Raw genomic sequence first — 7,050 nt, 5'->3', positions numbered from 1 at the left:
TTCATTAATATTTTTGTTAAGAACTGTTAATAGTAATACCTACTTTTCTATTAAAGATCAAGTCTTTTAAGTCTTATAAAAGCAGGGGCTTTTCCATGTTTGAAATAATTAGGTCTTGGTTACTACAAACTGTTCTTAATTGGCTAAATTAGTAATTACTAAATATATTAATTTTGAATAAATAATAGCGACCAATCCCGGCATCGCACTGTTGTAATTTATTAATAAAATGTTACATTATTGCACATTGCACCAATTTTGTGTCAAAATCTACAATAGGTATAATTTAGAGAGGTCTTCAGGTCGACAGGAAACACGCTGTATACAATTATTATATATTCTTGAGAGTTTAGATGCAATTAGATGTGTATCTAGATCATGTAAACGTATTGTGTGATTTTGTGTAAATTATTATTTCTTAGGTTACCCCATTTAACCATATTAGCTATATTATATATATATTAGTAGTTATGTATTGTAGCTCGCAAGAATTAGGTTATGCTTTACATAGATTTCGTAATAAATATCGTTATGACATAAATAGGGAATAATCAATTTGTAGTAATGTTTCTAAATGTACTTGTTTATTTAAATAGTTTTAAATTCTGCTACAATATTATTGCCATACCTAAAAGCAACCTGTGATCATAGCGTAATCTGGTTGTATTTTTTTATGAAATAGAGACATTAGAAGTCTATTAAAACATATAGTTCATTTAAAACTTAAGCTTTTTATTTTTATGATACAGGTAAGGGGACGGGCAAATAGACCACTTTATGATCAGTGGTCACCACCGCCTATAGCGATAGGTTATGTACAAAGCCCTTCCATCAAGTAAACTTCTCCAAAATTACCACAAGAAGAAATTTCATTTCAAGATGTCACTCGTCTTATACACAACGCAAAAACACGCCCTGAAATGTTCATAAGGTCATATGCGTTATGGAGACAGAAAAAAGGGATTTTATATGTCATTTTCGTAAACTTACCACCTGATACTTTATTTCAATACAAATACCTGTCACATCACGGATGGCTTCGTTGAATATTAGTAGCTCTTTTTTGTGTTCTGATACGACATTCCGTCACTATGGGAACTCGAATAAAATGTTACTAAATTGATGCGACGCAAAGTTATAGTAAATAATCAAACTGTACAAAGAAATATTATAAAATTATTTACATTGGAAAAAATAACGTGCAATCTACGAGAAAGTTCACTAATTTTCTCGTAGATTGCACGAAAAAGACTACCTGTAAAGAGAGAACGTCATAAATTTTGTTTTATTTCAGCAGATAAATATACCACTCCTATATATTAGCCTCTTATTTAAATTTGAAGGTTTGGTGAGCTCATTTTATCACACTGTTCCATTGCGGGTGGTTGCAAATGGTTGAGCCTTAACAACACAATAGTAAACCACAATGATTTAAGGAAGGTATTTGACTGGTTTTCTAGATAGAAGATTCACATATAGCGCTAATATTTTAAATACGAAAGTAACTATATCTGCCTATTACGCTTTCATAGCTGAAGCAAGCTTGGACCCCAAGGTTAACTTATATAAGGAAAAGCCGGGGGCGGAAACTGGTATATAAATATTAGTAAAATATCCTAAAAAAACATTTATTAGAGATTTGATGGTAGAAATTAAAGGTCAAAGATTTATTCATCTTAATTAGGTGCTGATATCAAGATTAATGAGCAGATGTTTTGTAGAGGAAATAATGGAGGCTACATGCCTTCAGGTGTGGTGTGCTACCCTGTCTAATTAAAAGTTTCAGCCGAGTTATCGTTATCAAGTGCGATTTGTTAGGGAAGATTATAGGATCATGGAACTTCGCAGCTTCTTAAGACGGGAGTTCCTATGATATATATTATTAGTTATTATATTAAGTGTATTAAGAGTTGCTTAGATCCGTTAATAGATAACGGAATAGACGTGTTAAAAATTATAGAAATATGTAAGTCAATTTTATAGAAATAAATTGCGGCTATCAAAAATCTAAATCGACTGTTTCAAAATTTAAAAAGTTTTTTTTTTTGTTTTATTTATAATAGGACTCGAATAGTTTCCTAATAGTAAATAGTCACCATAGTCTCTTTTTATTTCGAATAAAGTTATGTCTCTTATACTATAATTATATTAACTAGTAATGTTGTTTAACGGTAAGTATATGTGATACGCCGGTGGTACCTACCGAAACGGGGATGCACACAGCCCTACCACTAAGTATGGTTTCTCATGTTTCTTTCATATAAGGTATTAGTTTATGTGCTGTTATACCCAATTACAAAATGAGCGATATCTTAACAAATATAAATACAATGTTATTATTATCTTTCATCTCAACTAGTAGACAAATTGTATTAAGACTTCTTCGTAGCTGTTCGTCGTGGCTTCATAAGGGTGAATTTTTTTTTTTTATATAACTAGAAAATTTTTGAATCCGACCGCAGTGCCACCGACTGTGTCGTTTCTACAGTACAGGGATCCTCAAACATACGAATTTCAATATCGATTCAGCCAATTAAGAGTTCAGTGTACCGTTAATGTGTACAGAGAAATTATATATATCTATATATTTGTAACCCGGTCTGGGTCCACGGATGCAATTTGTACATATTATATATATATAATTTATACCATATAGCACTCAGGAATAATCTAACTTTCTACTAGTGACAAATATTTAATAGAAATGAATCTTCAATTCGGAAGATAAACATATACCCTATGTATGTATAGGGTACATAGATAAAAACATTTTACCTCTTTATAATATTAGTATAGATAAAGATTAGGATGCATGTTAAGCAACCTATCTTTACGAAAAATACTTCATATCAATCAACTCGGTCGAAGGATTTTGGATGAGCAATATTTCTCCGTAAAATATTACTAAGATAGATTTTACTATAATCGTAAACATTTAAAAATTATCTAATCAAAAGATGTTACCGTACAATATTTTGTCATGATATTTGAGAACTTATCTTATTAAATCATTTATGTCAATTTTATCTATATGATAACAGATTGATAAATCTAGAGGCCCTTCCTGAGTTCCTATTGGTACGGTTAAAAGATAAAAATCCTGAAACTCCATCGCAGAACTAATTACGTGTGTTGAACAAACAAAATTTTGCTGCTGCTGCTGCGCAAAAATATCATCAAAATCGGATCAGCCGTTTAGGAGCTCAGTTATATACACACGTACAGAAAAATTATATATAATTATATAATATAAATATTAAATAATAAACAAAAACCAAAGATTATACTAGTAGCATTGTTAGGTAAGATTTATTTGTTTGTTTTCTTCGGACTCACGCGATAACTACTTACTTATTCGATTGACGCGAAACTTTCGCATTATTATATCTTATAGTTATGACGGATATAAGTTGCATACCATGTTAATATGATATGTATCTTTTTGAAAAATGACCTTTAATTTCAAATTCGGAGATAGTTGCTTTTTAGGTGAAGACTAATAACAGTGCATTACGAAGTTTTATCCGATCACCTAGATGTCCAAAAATCTTCAACAGCGAAATTTTTAAGATTTTCTGATTCGCATAACTACTCTGTGGAACCAGCTTTCTTCTTCGGATTTTCTGAACCGATACAACTTGGGAACCTTCAAGAGAAGAGATTATTTCTTAAAATCTAGCTACATATCTGTAAGCCCTGTGTCGCAGATGCCCATGGGCGGTGGTTATCACTTTCCATCAGATCCTGCTCGTTTACCACCTAGGCCATAAAAAAGCAACATAAATTTTAATAAGCATATATCAAGAGAAATTTATGAAACAATTTATCTCCTATACATTAGTCGTGTCAAAATTTATACAAATGTAATTATATTGATTGACATCAAGAGAGAATTACATTTGCACATGCTCGATTTATTTGTATACAGAGTAATTATAAGAATATTTGTTAATAAAATTTGAATGTAAAATACAGTTTGTTTTTTTTTGGTCTTTGATATATCTATACTTGGCTAAAGATAGCTTCAGTGCGTTTAATCCTAGCTGTAAATAAATATGTAGGTAAAAAAGTTTGGGACGTCTTGGGAACTTTGTTCTGTCATATGTATATTTATTAACCCGTTATTGAGCGATGTGGTGGAAAAAACCAATCTCCTTGAGAGGAGAGAAGGCTGTTCAAAAAAAGGACATTTTCGTACTGTTATAGTTTAAAAAAAAATATTTAAGTTTTAGTCTTAAGATTTCTTAATAGCCTAAGCGATTGTTTTTTTTTTATTTTAATTCATTATTATTTACTAAATATATAAGTGTTCTTAATAAAAGTAAATTAATTGTTATCTAATACTCAAGTAATTTTCCCCTTATTCTGCCTCTTATAATTACGATTATCATTTCACTGAACTGATTCTCTTTATAAACTACTAAAATTTTTGTACATAAAATTGGCCTTTATATTTATAAAGTTAAAGATCAATTTTATCTACTACCATTTCCTGGTTATATTACTAATTTAAAGAGTCAGTAGGCATCATCACTTAACCATCAATATATACATATATAGCTAATTAAAGGAATTATTTTTTCTTCGTAAAGCAACTTCAGATTATTTACTATCAGTATTTAAAACGGGATATTTACAATGTTTTTTATTTTTATTTGGTGGAGCTCGATATTTCGACATTATCTACGAATGTCTTGTTCACGAGACTGAAGTTTGCGGGTAGGTGTTGACGGCATTAGAAGTGTCCATATCGGACTACCCCCTTTCGCGTACGTTTGCTGCGTAAACACTGATCACCACTACCATTGTCACTTTCACCCCTAATATTTGTTTTATTTGTTTTATGTGCACTCGACACTCGATCCCGTGTTTTACATACGAAACTCACCGTATCGATTCGCGATTTTTTTATATTATTGTACATAATTTACTAGTTAAAGTCGTGACGTAAAAAAATACCCAATATTATGTAACTTTGGTGACTTTCTAGAGAATTACAAACGTTTGTTAATTAAATAGTCGGCTTAAGACAATACCTAGCTGCGTCTAAGAAATGAGTCAAACAGTGATTCACTTGCCCTTGAGTCCTGTAACACTACTTACAGTCATGGTCAGTCAGGAAGAATTTATAACGATAATACAATTATAACATATTAGCAGAACCTACGGCTCTTCCTGCAAAATTTATACAATTATTCCTATAGTACACAAACTGTCACCCCCTATTTTACACCTTCAACTGAAATATATGAATGACAAATCGTAGCCTATGCCCTTCACCTGGACTCAAACTGTCTTCATACCAAATTTGAAGAAGGTAACAGAGTTATTTTCGCATTTATAGTATAAGTTTAGATATAGAGTACAATACACAGATGAGAAATACATTTGTAATTTCAATAAGTAATAAACCGAATTTTGGTGTATTTAAGACATCATAATACATAAAAGTCGAGTATAACATTAATTATCGTATTAAATATAAAGTAAGCTAAGGTAAGAGAGAAGTAGACTTTGAGCAACTTGTAAGAAAAGAGGCAGAGAGTAATCCACTTGACTTTATGATCCGTTACACAACTGAAAAAACTTATAATGAATTCATACTACCATTATTGTTTATATTTTTTAATATATTTTTATTATATACCACCGACCCGCCCTGGCTTCGCACGGGTGCAATGCTGATACTAAATATGCTACAGAATGATTTTACACACAACGTTCACAGCTTTTTTTGTTATTAGACAACACAAGCCGCTATGTCCTGCATTTTAAATCTGTAATATCTTCTAAAATATCCATTTAAATTACATGCTGTACAGGGCCGTATTGGTCTATATTAAATGCACAATGTATTTAAGGTACTTAATTGAATAATGATTATTGCTGTAGTACTTAAAATCACTTCGTAAATGAGCCATTATTTCTCTTAAAAAGTAAAGGATAAAAAATGGTTTTTGTGAGTTATCCCTAAGAGACATATTTGTAGACCATTGTGGACTTTTTTGTAGACCTTTTTAATATTTACAATACTGTATGTCATTATTTTGATCTATCTCGCAATGTTCAGACAGCGTTGGCAATGTAAGCGCAAAAAAAGTGTTTATTTACGACATCACATTAGAAACCTCTAGATTATCAGTGTTTCCCTGGAACAGATAGAGTAATTCTACATACGAGTCGAATGAACTGGTTTATTCGAAATGAATGTGAGTTCCACACCTGGTATTTGTTTATTTACTTATTTTTGAGACTTTCTCTTTGGCTATGGAAATGTTTCCAGTTCGTTGCAATCTCGAATAACATCATAAAATAATAATTAAAGTTTTGACTGAATTATTTAAAAGAGCAACGTTGTGAGTTCCTTGCCGTTTTTCCCCGCTTTCCGAAACTCTTTACAATGAAGTATTTTTGTGTTTTCCGAAACGGTAGACTTGAAATATTGATGATTTCACATTTGATTTGACATATCAATTGTTATTGCGAAGGATTCAAAGATCGTTTTAAATTAGTGTGAACTGATTTAGATATCTTGAAATATCAGGAACTACAGATACATCTAAGTGATTTTGATCGTTTATTCTTATAAGGAATTGAACTGCCTCAATAGTCTTGATGAGACAGATTCTGAGATTTTGGATACAAATTCCCAGTATAGTTTAACAAAAAAAATCAGTTTTTCCATCAAGAAATTCGTAGTAGTATCCTGTAGTTGGCTATGTTACTCCTAAATGCCAAGTTACCTTATTCACACGGGCGTATCTGTGAAACGATGTAATTATGTTCGTAAACGAAGATTTGAATATTAAGATTCCAAATGGCGTCTTGTCGATATGTTGCTTGTCAATATTTGTGGGCACGAGTGTGAGTGAGATACAAGTGTGATATTGCATGAAGTGATTTCTTACAGAATCACACAGCTGTTCCTTTTATTCCGTTTGTCAGCCTTCTTTGTGGTTGTAAATATTGTCACTAAGCAGTCACATGTGTTGGAGTTATAATGAAAAAAAAAATGGAAATACGAGTAGAAAATATATAATAATATGTTTT

The sequence above is a fragment of the Vanessa tameamea genome, chromosome 23 (assembly GCF_037043105.1).
Source record: "Vanessa tameamea isolate UH-Manoa-2023 chromosome 23, ilVanTame1 primary haplotype, whole genome shotgun sequence".
Classification (NCBI taxonomy): domain Eukaryota; kingdom Metazoa; phylum Arthropoda; class Insecta; order Lepidoptera; family Nymphalidae; genus Vanessa; species Vanessa tameamea.
This window is presented reverse-complemented; position numbering follows the sequence as displayed.